The sequence below is a fragment of the Macrobrachium rosenbergii genome, chromosome 20 (genome assembly GCF_040412425.1).
Source record: "Macrobrachium rosenbergii isolate ZJJX-2024 chromosome 20, ASM4041242v1, whole genome shotgun sequence".
Taxonomy (NCBI): domain Eukaryota; kingdom Metazoa; phylum Arthropoda; class Malacostraca; order Decapoda; family Palaemonidae; genus Macrobrachium; species Macrobrachium rosenbergii.
Genome location: NC_089760.1, coordinates 14,895,001 through 14,912,500, shown reverse-complemented (window position 1 = coordinate 14,912,500; position 17,500 = coordinate 14,895,001). Strand labels below are relative to the sequence as shown.

At 35.5% G+C, this 17,500-nt stretch overlaps 2 protein-coding genes across 8 annotated transcripts in view; one reads left to right on the top strand and one right to left on the bottom strand.

Annotated features, from left to right (window-relative positions):
- The window catches only part of LOC136849064 (kinesin-like protein KIF26B), a 591,672-nt gene that overhangs the window by 68,004 nt on the left and 506,168 nt on the right, over window positions 1–17,500 (top strand). The window lies entirely within an intron of this gene.
- Window positions 1–17,500, bottom strand: part of LOC136849065 (protein Star-like) — a 252,643-nt gene that overhangs the window by 120,784 nt on the left and 114,359 nt on the right. The window lies entirely within an intron of this gene.

Here is a 17,500-nt window from a genome sequence, read left to right as displayed (position 1 = left end):
AAAAAGAAAAGAAAAAGGAGTTTCCGGAAAGCTCAAGAATTTCTTCAAGTTTTTACCAATACATCTTAAAAACTCATTTTGTCTAAGGAATTTCTTTTATAAATATAACAGTAGATATTACCAGATAATAACAATGACTATAACAGCTGAATATGACCGTAACAGACATAATAACAGCAATAACGTTAACATTAACAATAATAACTTTCTTATCCCATTCTGATTGTTCCCTCTGCAACACTTTCAAACAGATGTTTCTTCCTCTGTCGGTTAAATTGGATTGACTTTGTTTCTTTTTGTTGATAAACTAGACAGGAAGCATCTCAAATCACACACACCCACAAACAAAGACACAAAACTTGAATAAAAAGTAAAAATCGCGTTTGATGAATATGTAAAGAAATAAATAAATGCCAGAAAGTGATCATACAAATTCCCTGACAGAAAGGGTGAACGGGACATGCATTTTAATTCTTGCAAATTTCAGAATCAAATAATTTTTGAAAGATTTTGTATTTTAAAAGCATCGTTTCATCCAACTGTTAACATTCGGTTTGGCCAGCTGGAAAATAGCAAAGTAAACCTTGTATACTTTGGAGTCATTTATTTCGAACGATCAATTTTCCTCTGATGAAAATTTGTAAAAAGGACGATAGATTTAACCAAGAATTTTAGAAGTCAGACCAATTTTGGAATGTTTAGCTAAAGAGAATAAATTGTTTTAACTAAAGTTCTTGACTTCTACGGCATATGAATTTAGAAGTGAATGAATGTTTCACCACGAATTGCTACTCAGATAGAGAGATACGACTTGATTCTTTTTAAAAGGCTTGTGATTTACCCGATGACCTTCGACTCTTATAATAATACAAATATTTGTATTTGCAAGCATGTATTACTGCCTTAATTTATCATGGTACTGCATTCATTCCAATATCAGTCGCAAGTGTAAAAGAATCAATGATCAAAGATTCAACAGAAATTTGTGAATCTTTAAAGTTCCTATGATATATCACGTGATATACACTTGTCCGAAGTTAGACGACAGCCACTTATCATCTATAAACATTTCTCTGTATAAGTTCTTTCTTCACTAGCGACAGCCCAATCGATTTCAGGGCTTTTATTAAAATGGCATGGAGAGTAATGACACTGCAGAATATACACCACGCACTTTGCGTTTATTTTCCAACTTGTGTGAAAACTTTTATAGCATTTTCACACAAAAAATTCAGCAGTTTCTTCGTCCTTTTTAATGTTTTCTTTGCAAGAAAAGTGCCTTAAGGGTAGAACACCTGAAACTCTGTAAATCTTACTTAAACTTTTGCAGATAAAAAGCACTTCCACTAACTTTCCTGGTAAAGGATATGTGCAAAAAGGGATTTCCTAATAGGAAATTCCTGAATTTCTTTATTCCCCATTCACCGAAAGGCGTACATTGGTGGAAGAGGTAATTCCAAATTCTGCCTATCTCTTCAATGTTGTTTCCTTCTAGATATTGATTTTCCCCAGACATTGTCATTTCATTTTTAAACATTCTCTCTCTCTCTCTCTCTCTCTCTCTCTCTCTCTCTCTCACACACACTTCTTTGAAATTTATTGGTACGCGATAAGTATTAGATGAGTATTTATTTTCTCTTAGTTTGGTGCACTCAGATATACTTCAGCTATAGGTGCAAACATCTTTTATGTGCAAATCATTCTTTCGTTCTGCTTCTTCTCGTGATTCGATTTCACTGATCAAGAGTTTATAAATATCGATATTTTTTTCTATAAAGGTTGCTGGTCCCATGCCCGAGCCAGTATAGGTGAACACGAGAACTAATGTGTCAACTTCTAGGTAAGTCCTCAGTCCATTACGACAATTAGAAAAGGCAACGCAGCTCATTAGCTTTCGTGGAACAACACATTATACGGCATGTGAGTATCAGGTCTTCTAGAAGAAACAGCTACTTCATATACTTCATGAACACAAGTTGTTCCAGTTATCTACTATAATGAAAGGGCACCAATCAACGATTAATTTACGATCAGATTATAAAAGATTGAACAAAAACAGTTTTACTGTAGACTTAAAAAATGAAATACAATTAAGTGTTTTATTGCATATATTGCTGATAAGAACTATGAAACCGGTACACTGTTAGAGAACATGATACTGAGTTACATCAAACCTCTCTAAAGACTTCAAAACGCAATGAAAGTGGTCTTTTCAATGAGCAAAACAGGCACTCACAATGAATCACCTTGACGCTGAAGGAATTAGCAGGTAACTAAAAAAAAAAAAAAAAAAAAAAAAATAGCATGGTGTGGGCGAAGAAAACTTATCAAAAACCAAGCATCAGTGAGACTTCCAACAAACATCAAAAACTCGTCGAAAGCGGTATTGATTCATAAGGATCCACAATTCGCAACAAAGTAGGCTTAAACATCTGTCTTCTAAGAAGACATGTCAATGAGTGCATCAAAAACCAAGAATCAGTGAAACTTCCAGCGAGCATCAAAAACTTGCTGAAAGCGGTATTGATTCATAACGATCTACAAATCACAAGTAGGCCTAAATATTTAAGATTAAAGAAAGCGCGCAGAGTAACACATCGCAGGAGATATGTCAATAAGAACACCAGCCAACAACGACGATGTCGAAGGCGGTTTTTACGAAACAACACTCTCTCTCTCTCTCTCTCTCTCTCTCTCTCATGTGTGACGAATGAAGAATGATGAGCGGGAAGCTCACTTGCCAATTTTCGTGATTATACATTTCGTTCCTTTCCCTTTTCTCTCTCGTTGGAAATTCCCTTTTGGCGTTTGTCATTATACCAAATCTGTCTTCCTTATTCATCATACTTGCTGGTTTGAGGTTCCGTTTTGTTTCGGTTTTAGTAATCGCTCGTTTTTTATATTCCTTTCTTATATATACATCACTCTGGTTCGTTTCTTAGAAATTTAGATCCTATTGTTGTTTATCTGAAAGTTCACCTCTGAGAAGCCGTAAGATTTCATAACATTTTTTATGTACGTCAAAATTAAGATCATATCTAGTAACAATACACATAACAATGTACATATATACTGTTTTCCTATTTTCTAAATGAAAACGAGCTTAAACGATACTTAATAAATATATGAATAAGCTTAGCATAGTTGCATTCACACATGCGCACTCATACGCTGCCAGACATATTTGAGAATGTACCGTACGTAGGTGATAATATTTTCCTACAGTTTTATGGTGCCCAAGTCAAATATGGTGCTGCCCACATAACAACTCTCACAGTGTTTTGTGTGCGCGAAAGTGAGCAAACACTCAAACACGCACGCGCATAATCTCACACGATTATGCACACAAACACACACATATATATATATATATATATATATATATATATATATATATATATATATATATATATATATATATATATATATATATATATATATATATATATATATATATATATGGTATATATAGGTATAAAGTGTTAATTTTGTGACAAATGATCACAACAAATACACGCACACAAACCTCCCACTTAAGTCAAGAAAGACCCAGAACTTCGCAAAACAGAAAATTAGGAACTGTGAAACCTAAAAAGGAAGGAGATCTAAAAAAAAAAAATAACCAGCTATTCAGGGTATTTTTACCTTTTTCCAGCAATATTTCATCACTGGTCTGTGGCTCTGCCGTATGGAAGTGATAGGTAAAACATGGGCTGAAGTTATGAGGTTCCTTACGACCATTTCCTGAGTTATTCTTAGGTAAGGTCCATTGTACTGCACATGAATTTCACTTCTTGTTATTCAGCTTTGATCCAGTCTCCGCCGTCACCGACAATAAATAAAAAAGTTTTCCAGGTTTGAGTCCACGCTGTTTCCTGTCTTCTTCGTCCTTGAAGTTCCACAAGGCTAGGAAAAGAGCAAGAAATAGACGGATATTCTTTGCTTTAAGAACGACGATATAATTTCATTAAAAGGGGAATTCAAACATAGAATGGCGTTCGATATTTCCTGCCTTGGCCACTGGTTTCTGTGATAATTTGCTTGATAAAACTATAATATTTCGTTGCATTCTGCAGTAGTGCGCGCACAAGTATCTCGTATTTCGTCTTGAAGTAAAGAGATCAGGAGATCACCTACAACAATCATGGACTCCTTGACGGTGCACGACTGACACGGTAACCTCCTGATCTTGATCAATTAGATTCCACTTACATCGCAGATGAATATTATCGCTTTCCACAGACACAAATGAACTGGGGCCGACATGTTCAAGAATATGTACTACTGTCTATTCTCTGCATTTGATTTAAGCAATTCAACGTAGGAGAACGTACTGTCAACTGTAAATAACTGAAATTGGGAGAAAATGATTTGTGTTAACCACATTTAACAAAAAAAAGTATGAGAACTGTATCGTCGAACAGATATGCACGCGTATATAAATATACATATATATGCATTTACATACATAAATATATTATATATATATATATATATATATATATATATATATATATATATATATATATATATATATATATATATATATATTTCAACCTGAACTCCCATTTCCTAACAGTGAGAATACATGGTAATGGTCAAGCCATAGCCATATTAGTTTTCAGCTGCTGAATCGTGGTTGACCAGCTATACAGAAATCTGAGAAATTAAAAATTCAATACACCTACATAAAAGACTCATCAGCAGCACGTCTAGCCCCATTGCAACACTGCTACATTTACCTTTACCTCAATCTTGTAAGCTCTCTCGTACTTCCTTTTATGTTGTGGTTCTTCCTTTCCAGCATCACTTTTCATGTCTTCCTCTCTTCTTTTCTCATAACTCTTCCGAACTGACACCTCTTGAACAAATTGTCCTCCATTCTTTCCACATGACGGAACCACCTCAAGACAAATCAATCCATCCTTGCTTTTACGCCAACCTTTCTACCATTTTAAGCGTCTCTCTCTCTCTCTCTCTCTCTCTCTCTCTCTCTCTCTCTCTCTCTCTCTCTCTCTCTCTCTCTCTCTCTCTCTATATATATATATATATAGAAATATATGCACACACATAAATATATATACATATTTGTATATACATTTATATACTTTTCACAAGTACTGCTAGTAAAAATAAAATGATGAAATAAGTGCTTGTCAGACTATGTACCAGTTCAGAGATGTAGGGACAAGCTGACGGATACACTAAAGAATAGAGAAGTTGTTGGAAGTATAGCTGATCATTATTTGGTTGAAGCGCTAGTTAAGACAGGTGGAAGTTCAGGCTGGAGAGAAAGTAAGGAGATCATTTGGGGAGAAAATAGATTTAAAATGAGTGAAAGTTAAAGATAGAGAACCCGCAGAAGTGTGTGCACAGTAAATAAAATTCTAGGGTTGGGTCACAGATTTAGCAAGAACAAAGGATGAAAATAGTGAGTGGTGGAATGAAGCAAAGATAGCTTACAGGAATACAGAAGGATAATTCAGATGGTCGAAAAGGTGAGAGAGAGAGAAAGACGCGAGAAAGAATTTCCAGGAAAGGATGAAGGTGTTATACAAGGAAGTAAATGCAGAGAGAAAAGTTGATGAACAAACAGATCTCAGAGTAAAATATGCAAATTGAGAACTGCTGTTTGAAGACGTGCAGTTCCGCGTAAATAAAGCGAGCATAAAGGTTAAAGCCTTGGCAAGAATATTGAAGGTATGTTGAATGTAAGAGATAGACGTGGAAAAAGGTATTAAAAACAATAAAAAGTCTGTATAAAGAGAGACAAACTGATGGACAGAAAATCATACATACATACACACACACACTATATATATATATATATATATATATATATATATATATATATATATATATATATATATATATATTATATATATATATATATATATATATACATACATACATACAGTATATATATATGTGTGTCTGTGTGCACACACAGTGTGTATACATATATTCGTGTATCTCTTCATTTTTAATACGATTTATTCACAAAATACCTATGTTCTCTTTTAATTCTGCACGAATCATACCAAGAGACATGCGGGGCACGAGCAAATAGGAGATTATTGGTTTCACAATACTTTTGTTCACAAAGACCTTTTTACAGCACAATCAAAAAGCAGTTTTCAATAATTCCATCTTCTCCCATCCCCCCCTCCCTCCTACCACTATCCCCCCACCTCTCTCTCTCTCTCTCTCTCTCTCTGCTCTCTCTGCGTGCACGGCCTGGGGCCTTGAATCAACTGCATGTGTTCATACTCGGATTTTCTGCTTTGTTGTTGGGAAATTTCTCATTGATGATTATGCCGTGCTTCGAGCGAATAAAGAAAGGAAGAAAGAAACCCAGTTTCATGTTACCGACGAGTAATCACATATTTGTTTCTTTACTTGCTCTCCTTCTTGCGTTTCATTTCTTATTTTGGCATAATAATAATAATAATAATAATAATAATAATAATAATAATAATAATAATAATGATAATGATTTCACTATTATTTTGAATATTTTTTGTTTTGTGTTTTATTTCCGGAATATATCGGAATAATAATAATAATAATAATAATAATAATAATAATAATAATAATAATAATGATTTCACTATTATTTTGAATATTTTTTGTTTTGTGTTTTATTTCCTTATATCGGAATAATAATAATAATAATAATAATAATAATATAATAATAATAATAATAATAATAATAATAATAATAATAATAATAATGTAAACTTTATTTTGGATACTATTTATTCTATTGTTTATTCTGATTTGTTAAAAATTTCTCGTCTCTTATTTTGAACGTTATTTTACTGGTCTGAAATTGCTGAAGAGGAATCAATTCTGCTATGTAATCTTCAAAGGCAATTCTTTATGATGATTTCTGAAACCTTTTGAGTGCCTGTTTAAAAATATTATGTTCTGATTTTAACCAGTCTTTGCATTAGTATCTCCAGATTACCCAATCTTGCTTTCATTTCCTGAAGTATTCACTGAAATATGTTTTGAAATATCAAGAGGCAGGTAAAATAAATATGAATCGTGTAATAAACGTTATTATTTTAAAGGAGTTGAATGCATATTATCTGCCTTAGTTGAAAAGAAAATAATTTTATTACTTTTTCGTTGTTGATGACAGTGGTTGTTATGCTGCCAGTTCATGAGAAATGAATCAACCAGTTCTGAAAAGTGTTTTTCCAACTACGACCAATTTTGGTCATGCTAAGTTGCACCTGGAGAACCTCACTTTTTATTTTCATTTCATTTTTACTTTTTTCCATGGGTAGGTTTCCTTGTGTCTCATGTTTGTCTGTATGTTATCTCAGTTTGTCTCTATTTGAGGATTTTACTTCTACGTTATTTTTTAAATAGAGCAGAAAATTCTATGATCAGACTACATAACTAGTTCTGTTGCTGTTAATTCTGTTGATACTAATCAAAATAGAAATACCAATAAAATTCATTGTTGTTGACTAACAAAGCTGATATATAAAAATCCGTATTCGTTAACGAGTCACAGAACATCCTCTGAGGAGGTAATTAAGTACCGAATAACTGGAATAACCGTTGAAAAAAAAATCTTTTTCCTTCAACTCTCCTATTATGCTTTCATATTTATGCAAGCAAAGACCCTTCACATTTGTAATTACTAACATTTGTTCAATTTAAACTCTGGCCTTTTTAAAAACTAATTTGATGTCGAGAAACTTCAAACATTTGCTTGTTTGACACAAACTACGATCATTTATTTTTGTCTAAACCTGTAGTCTCGACCTCATTCATTTCTTTTAATCTCATCTCTGCTGTCTTCAAATTTTGACCTTTCTTTGGTTTAAACTTAATCTTCGTTTGATTTAAACTTTGATTTTGATTTACGCTTTTCCCTTAATTTTATTAAGGTTGTGAATCTTCTTTGTCTTGAAACTACCTTTTCTGCTTCAAACTTGGACCTTCATTTGAATTAGACTTTGATATTAATGTTTGACCTTTATTCTAATTTGAGAGCCTTTTTTGGCTTGCCACTGACCTACATGTTGACACAGTAACATGCTGCTAATACACTGGGTGTAAAAGCTGGAGAAAAGCTAGAGCCAAGTAATTCATCGCTGGTGCAAACTCTAATTTCCACAATGAAACCAATGGAGCGAATGATGCTCAACGAGTGTAACTTCTTTAGGCGCTGAAGTTTCCTTCGAGTAACTTCCTTGACTAGAAGTTTAATGACAGGGCAGACGAGAGAGTGGACCTAATACGTTAAAATTCTCACAATGTGACATTTCATTTCTCTGATTATTTCCGGGCTTCTCGATGATAAACATTTAAGTAAACCAATTTCGTTTTCACGAAATCAGATCAAGTTCTATTTCACATATATTTGCAGATACTGATAAGGTTGTTGTGTAGCATTTCACGTTTTCTCCTCACTCATACACAGATATTCAAGGGACGGCTGCATTAAGGAACTTCTCTCTCTCTCTCTCTTCTCTCTCTATTTTTCACTCACAAATGCATGCACTAGATACTCATGAAACAAGTGCGTCATAACTCTTGGCTAACTCCAGCTAAAGTGCGCCATAAATACAAATTACAAATAGTGGAGCATTTTACTTCGTGACAATTTCGCCCGCCAATGTCACTGGGGATTACCTGCAGCCGAAATGCATTTTACTCGAGTGTCCCTGTCATTAGCTGAAAAAAGGCGTAAATGGACTTCACCGAATTAGGTCCTTTTGCATTTAGCCAATGGTTAATCCACGTCTGGTTCGATCTGGTCGTGAAATGCCTGACGCTCTTCTGGAGAGGAACGCGATGTCAGTAAGCACGGGTATCAATATTCGGGGCGATGTAATGGCCATGATTTGTAATGGATGAAGAAAGGTAGGAAAATGATTTATTTCATCCTGATTTGCGCAGCTCAACTTTGCATTATTTGAAAGACGTAATAAACCACTTTCAATATACAGATAAGCGAGTTACAAACAAATGGACTGAAAGATGGGTATCTAAAAACTACTATATCAAAATGCAAAGAGCATCAGACGCACACCACACAGACATACATACATATATTTTATATAAATGTTTGCATACATACATACATACATACATACATACATATACATATATATATATATATATATATATATATATATATATATATATATATATATATATACAGAATAGATATACAGAATAGAGAGAGAGAGAGAGAGAGAGAGAGAGAGAGAGAGAGAGAGAGAGAGAGAGAGAGAGGACATGGATCAATCCCACGCTGGGAAAATGACATAGACCCATTTTAAATCTGTTAAAATTGTGGTGGTCTACGACCACTACAAGATAGGGCAGTAAAGTAGGATGTGATAGAGAAAAAGAAGGAAAATGATGAAAACATAGGAATAAAGTTAGGCAAGCCAAAAAGGAAACACTAATTCAAGGAAGTACATGCACTGAAAAGGGTCATTACACAGATGGATTTTAGATAAAATATGCCATGCAAAGACGATGTCAGAAGTGAAAGCATCCTGGGTCGATGGAGTGAAAATTTGTTGAATATGGGGAACAGAAGAGAGACAGAGCTGAATGATGCAAACTGAAGGAGTTAGAATAAGTTTTAAGAATGCTTGTGGAAATAACTCTTGTGGAGATAAGGAGGTCAGTTAAAGGGCTGAAAAGTGGAAAGACACTAGGACCTGTCAGATTGCAAATGAAACCCTTCAGTAGTGTGGTGAGTGTGACTGAGTGGCAACCAATATGCGCTGGGTATGTTTTGATCTGGAAAAATTTGCAAATGAATGGGTGAAATGATTAATTATATCTTTGCCTAAGGTGCCAGAAAAGGTTATGAATTATAAAGAGATAACTTTATTTAGTATACCATGGAAGGTGCATTGTGGGATTTTCATTGAAACAGTGAGACTGAGGACAAGAACGGTTACGGTTAAGGCAAGAGAGATAATATGTATATCATATGATTCCTATAAAAAGGTCTTATGAAAAGCCTGAAACTGTAAAAGACATATGGTCCATACATGAACCCATAAAAGAGAGGAAATGTATAGAATGTTGAGGAAGTATATAAAAGATAAGTTGTCTCTATGGCTTTTTATTTTTATGTTTATGGATGGAGTAGCTCTAGAAATGGAAGTGGTGGAATCATCAAGTATATTGGTCGCGTGTCTATTGAATCTACGACTTATCTGAAAAGTTAGTTTTTCTCTTTTATTCTGGGCTATACAGATCTGGAAACTTGAAAGTTTCTGTACTAAAAGGATATTATGAAAGAGTTCTATAACCTTGTACGTGACCAGAAAAAGTCTCATACACAGGCTATCTCTCAAGTTCTTAGATAATACAGATTCATTAAAGAAGTTACATATTAAAATACCGATATTGTAAAAGCTCTCTTCGACAGATGTTAGCCAGCTTATTTCCACAACTTATAAACCCGATAATCAAAACTTAGAATGTAAACAGGAAAGGAGATCTAAGCAGAAAGAAGGCAGTGCGATTGAAAAATTATAGGAGTATGGTGGAGAACAGTGGAATGTGCCATCGACTCAGCGAAAGTAACCCGACAACAAATTTTACTTCGTGACTCTTTGTAGTCCGAAACAGAATTTGTGACATGCATTTCAGCTCTTAGAACTGCAGTCAGCCCTAGAACTGGACATCCTCCTGAGTATACGATTCAGCACCTTTACTCTAAGCCCCTTGTGTCTTCAGATTCTAACAATTTCATTACGTTATGAAGCTTAGTCATAAGCTCTTTGGCGAACTCCTCGCTTTGTGGTAACCATTCTTAGGCTTGGCTTACCCTTACGACCTGAAATGCTATTCTTGACCTCTCTTTGCGGCATTTGCTTCCATAAACAATGTTATTGAGTGATCATATCTTTTGGCATGATGGCACATGCCCCAAGGCTCACAAGGGAAAGGGGAAGGAAGAGGGTGAGCATTTAGTCGGCAAAAATGCGAGAAAAAACAAAAACCGATGTTTATTAGTCGGCAATGCACCACGAAGTTTGAGTGCGAGAATGAGTAATTGCTCTTTTACGTAGAATTTCATGCTTTGTATTTACCGATGTGTAGAACATACAAATTAAAAACTAGATATACATTCATACAACGTGAGACAAAGGATATCTGCTAAATAAATGCGAATACATAAATACATGCAACCAACCATACTTTCCATTATTACTTAGACGAACACCGAACCAGAATAAATTCCCACCAAGCCAACAGAAAGTGCCACATAAGTTTGCCCTAATATCGTCCATTCTTTTCCTTTATCTGATTGTTCTCATTTACAGGGAACCCTTTGCGGGTATTATTTTGTATATATGATATCGATTCCATAGGCGAGCTTTTGCTTTGATCCTTTATAAATTGAAGTGAGTGGGACGGGGAGGGGGGGGGCAGGAAAGGTTTGCTGGGAATGGGGGCTTTGGACCCCGTTGCGTGCAGGAATGTGTAGAGAATTCAGCCTCTTGTTGTTGTTTTCGGTTGCTCAAGTAATTTATATTCTTCACGTTTGCTTTATTTTGTTTCTGTTATTTATGCCTTTCATCGTGAAGTTTTTCCTCTTTTTTAAGGGCAGTTCAAAGCTCGTGCGTGTGTATGTGTTTGTGTGCGTGATCAAGCGGTTTTATAACACCTTTGCATGCCGAGTGTCCCTCACTGCAATGGAAAATGAATATGCAGTCACAGTGTTTGGTGCCGTACAGACGTGCGTGCTTTTATCAATTCAGTTCACATACAATTCTAGTTTCTTAATGCTGCGTGTGTATCCCTCTGTCGGTCGTTTTGCTTTGACATTTTTTCTGTTGTGTTTGTTGGTCAATTAGGAACACAATCCTCACACAGCCATTTTACTCCGTGGAAGCTTGCTTCGTAAAAGCTATGGCGTTTTGGGCAAGTTCTATAGATTACGATGCTTATGCAGCTGAATCGTAATAATAACAATAATCATAATAGTAATCCCTCGAATATGTGTGCGCCGAAGTATTACGTCTGCGATGCGTAAGAGTTCTATCCCATGAGGCGGAATGAATCCCAAGCGACAAGCTGTTATTTACCCGCCAGCGGACCATAAATAACTTTCGCGTGAAAATCGATAACTCGTCTTCCATTTCCACCTTGAACTTACTTCCCGAGGTGACAAACGCATGGCTGCTAATCACGGGTTAACCATCCTTTCCAGCCAGCGCCGCACCCCATGAATTGTTGTCCTGATATTTATGGTATAATGGAAACCGATTATTGAAAGCAGTAAACATTGTTTAGTGTTATGGTTCTCCGGGAAAATCATGGTAGGACGCTCATCGACAGTGTATGATTGAGAGGTGGGGGGGTGGAGTGCACAGGGGTGGAGTGGGTGGAGAAGTGTGAAGGGGCTGCTTTGCTTGAGGAAGAATTAATTATAACTTATATGCAGAGCTTCAAGTTATCACCTATTTTGTTGCAAAGATGATGGGGATTGCTAAAAATAATCAAATATGGTAACCAAATGTAACTAATCCCGCTTGATTCTGTTTCTTTACCTCTGAAATTAGCAAAACTTTTCCTTGGGAATGCAAATAAAAAAAATGGTATTTGTCTCCTAAATGCAATAAAACCAGCGCCGCAAATGCTAAACATTCCGCCATTAATTTCACATTAACATGTATAAAAAAAAATTCCTTAGTCCGTAGCTGAGTAAAACTAAACGAAACTCGTTTCGGCGATTACTTGCATAGAACCGATTAGTCTGCCCAAAGTTCGAAAATGAGGAAGATCTCTGCTTTTTCTAATTATTTTGTAAATGAATACCTGTCGAAAGTAATATATGATACTGAACACGATACTGTTCTTCGAAGTTTAGTTCACTGTTCATTAAGTCTGATTACCTGATGTTAGTAAATAAAACGGACAGTGTCCGCCTCATGAATTAGCTGCAATCCATAACAAATGCGAGAAGAAGGTAAAAGGGGATTTACGTCGTAGTCGCGTTACCGAACTCTTTCAGGCGATCCATTTCAAACGACTGCATGAGACTGACGATTTATAGGTTTGACGTCTCTCAGATATATTTCTCCGACTGTTTGGCTGGCAATTTACTTCTCCGTTTGTACAGCATTATAAGAGGATATTTTATTGAGCTCTAAGAAACGTTAGATTATATTAAGAAACTCTGTTGTACATTCAAAAGACCTCCAAAAGTTCATACGAAGGCAATTAGCAATTTGTTAATGGTTCGGATTCCACAATAAGCTGTAGGTCCCGTTGCTAGGCAGCTAATTGGTTCTTAGCCACACGTAAAATAAGTCTAATCCTTCGGGCCAGCCCTCTGTTAATCAGCCCAGTGGTCTGGTTAAACTAAAGTATACTTAGCTTGTAATGAACTAACCTGTTACGAACCTTGGAATGTTAGTCACTTCTTTGCGAGTTACCGATTCATATGGATTCGGTAGAGTGACTGACTTCCATAAAGTGACTTTGCATGGTATGGATTCCAAGTAAGTTTCTATCAATTGCGTAAATTTTTTCAGTTGCTTTATTTGGCTTCTCGGTGCCTTACTGGAACCAAAGTGCCGCTGGTATTAGTCCCCTCATGTTTGTTGTAGGCTTATGTTTCATTTTTTAAGAATTGTTAGCGAATTGCCATATTTTTTTTTTTTTACGTTGTTATACAGTTAGTCATGCAGATACTGAAAATGAAGATTAACTATGAAAGCAAGCCACTTCACATCAAGGAATTTTACTATTTTCAATTTACTACTTTTGATGGCGTTTTGATGCATCTCATGAGCAGGGCGTATAGTCCCCACAGAAGAACGTGCATTCTCACTAATTACCATAATAGTTCTGAAGGATTCAGTCCTAACTCACGAGTATTGAAAACTACTTGACCTGGAATCTGACGTAGACTCCCCCTAACTCTTTGAAGGCAAAACGGCTTCCCTCCAAGACTATTCAATTTATTCTAGGGCGATTCATGATGCGTCATTAAAATGTTTATCCTTGTAACGGCCCATCCTAGTTTTAATGATTGGCTTTCACCCGCTTGATGCAATCAACTGGGCTTCAGTGTCATGAAAATAAATGCTTTCGATTTCGCTCCCCTGAATCTCGCATTCATAATCTGGCTTAGTTTAAGGAACAGATATGTCATCATCGAACGTGGGAAATCCATGAATGCTTTCACATTTTCTCTCTTTCCTTACAATGGTCGAACTTAACTGGGGTATTTCCAGTCTTCCCAGTTCTTCATTGGATGGGTCGGTATCGTTCTCAGCTAGCACTCTGCTGGGCCCACGTTCGATTCTCCGGCCGGCCAATGAAGAATTAGAGGAATTTATTTCTGGTGATAGAAATTCATTTCTCGTTATAATGTGGTTCGGATTCCACAGTGAGCTGTAGGCCAGTTGCTAGGTAACCAATTGGTTCTTAGCCACGTAAAATAAGTCTAACCCTTCGGGCCAGCCCTAGGAGAGCTGTTAATCAGCTCAGTGGTCTGGTTAAACTAAGGTATACTTACTTACTTCCGGTCTTCCCAGTGAAACTTAAATAAACTTATGAATGCTGTATCATAGATAACTGGGGGACTTTCCGACCTGACCTATTGACACGAAATCCTCGACTTCTAAAATCTCCAAATTTCTTAAATTTACCATTATTGTTCTTCGGTTTCTTCACCTAGTGTGTATCTTGCAGATTTGCACATCTTATGCAAGCTCTTGTAGTGTACTGAATGAAAATATCGCCGTACAGAAAGGATTATACTTATTCTCAAAAAAAGTAGTTTCGTTTACGGAGTTGGGAAAAGTCCTGAAGTGTAGCAACGGTCATTTGGAAGCTACTGGAATTCCTCCTATAAGCTCGTATAGAAGAAACACAAGTGCATCAATACGAAAGGAAACTATAATCATACGCAAAGATTTCTGTAATAAAGAGAAAGATAAGCGTAAATGACGAAAAATAAAACGAAATGAAATGAACAAATTGAGAGACCCAGCTTCGGTGAGAATTATAAGACAGAGAAAATGTAGAGACGCCTTTGTTTCCATTATTATTCGGGCGCATTTTTGTGAGGCCGAACCCTATGTAATAGGTTCGAAGAGGCCATAAAAGGAATCTCATCGTCTATCCACCGGGGCTCTCACAGGACCACTTTAGCTAGTTACTTTCCGATACAATGCTGCTTATTGCCTCACGGGCCTGAATGCACTCCAAAACGGCCCCATCATGAAGCTACAGTATTCGATTGGAAAAAAATTTCGTTATCAGGAATGCATTTGGGTTTAAATGTGTTTTTAGAACTATTTGTTTGTATCACTGGTCGTAGATTGGAATTCCCCCCGCCCTCCCTTTTTACCTCTGGTCTCTCTTTCCCTTCCTCACTTTTTCCTCGTGTGCCCTTTAAAAAGTGAGAACAGTTAAATAAAGCTTACTTTTATGTATGTTATCCCATAACCATGCACAAAGCATACATCCGTATATACATACATACATATATAAGTATATATATATATATATATATATATATATATATATATATATATATATATATATATATATATATATATATATATATAGTTATTCATCATAGACCTCTTCCAATAACATGGGATGGCATACCTAGGTAGTTACATAGCATGCATATATATATATATATATATATATATATATATATATATATATATATATATATATATATATATATATATATATATATATATATAAAATATGTATGTGTGTGTTTTCCTTCCAGCCAGGAAGATTTCTTCTTATTGGTAGTTTACTATATATTTATTTGATTAATTCTATTAAAAATGGTAATCCAGTGATTTTCCAAAAGCTGTTCAAGGCTTTGCAGTAGGGCATATCTTGAAGGCATTTGCCATCAAGAAATTTAGAAAACATGTTACCGTATTCTCAGTTATCATATCAAGTCTTTGTCTTTAAGATGAGAACATGTATGAAATGAGGTGAGAAACGCAGATTATTTGCAAACTAAAGTTGTTCTTGGGTGTTAATTAGGCAAGAGACAGTTGTTTTTGGCTCAACCGTTCAGCAAGTAAGAATGTTCTCTGTCATCTACTGTCACCTGGAAGCTCCCTCCTTCTCTTTCAAGAATCTTTTCAGCAACCCAACCATTGCTGTTGCAATTACTTCTCACTGGTCTTCGGTGTTCCAAAAATTGTTATTGCCCTCGACTCCACATCTGTCCCGTAGTTGGTCTTTAGAACAGCAAAATGAAATAGTTCTACATCTTTTTATGTTTTTATAGAATTGCAACGCCTGTTTACCAGTTCTGGCACTGAAGCTCACTGATTTAGGTACTCAAGAATTGGTTTTATTTTATCTCATTGTAGATCATAGATAATGTGGTTTATCCACTGATATTACCATCTGGAAAAGGACTCCTTAATTCTAGACCAAGAAAGAGACAACGATTGTTCGATGTACATCTCCATTCAAATCACCAACCAGAGAGCCTGTAACTAAATATTCAACACACTCTTCCGCTGGTCACGAAAGATTCACATAAACTAGTGAATGACGAGCGAACACCTCGGCATTCCAGTAGACAAACGCACACACCCCAACTCAAATCTGTGTTCCTCCCAGTTCCAAGGACTGAAAATGGCAGTCGCATATAGTTAAATGACTTTTCTACAGATTCTAACAGAAAGTGCAGTCAAATATACGAAGAGGCAAGCCCAAGGACAGCTACTATAAAAATCCCAACCATTGCCCTGGGGAAATGGAAACCTGGATGAGGAAAGCAATCCAGACATCGCCTATTCCTTCAGATGTTTGTACCCAAGCATCCTGGCCAGAGTAGACGCGTCTATCATATATGATTTCCTTTTGGTTGGAAGTTGCTTTGTAAGTAAAGCAGACTGTTTTTTTAGGGTATTTGTGACTTGCTATCTGAGAGTATAAAAAAAGTAACTTATACTAGTGACAAAAATATCATAAACGACTTCGCGTTGCCGACTTAGCATTTAGCCATCATTGTAAAGATGATTTCGATTCTAAGAACAGAACCTGAATTCGACAGGAACTTACAGCAGAGTTGAAATCAACTTATAACTCTCTTGGTGGTTGAATGGATAAGTCTCTGTTGTTACATATGAAACCCAAAGACAAGATTAAATCCGGGCTAGGGCTGATGCTCTTATTGCATATAATTCCTCATGTGTAAGTTATTCCCAGCGCTATGGGAATTCGATGTTAGTTGTATATGTAGTTGAATATTTGATGTGTATATATATATATATATATATATATATATATATATATATATATATATATATATATGTATGTATATATTTACATATATATATACAGTGTATATATATACAATATATATAAATAAACACACATATAATATATATATATACATACATACATACATATATATATATATATATATATATATATATACTCGTATATATATATATGTATATATATATATATATAGTGAAAATCCTAATTTATTTTC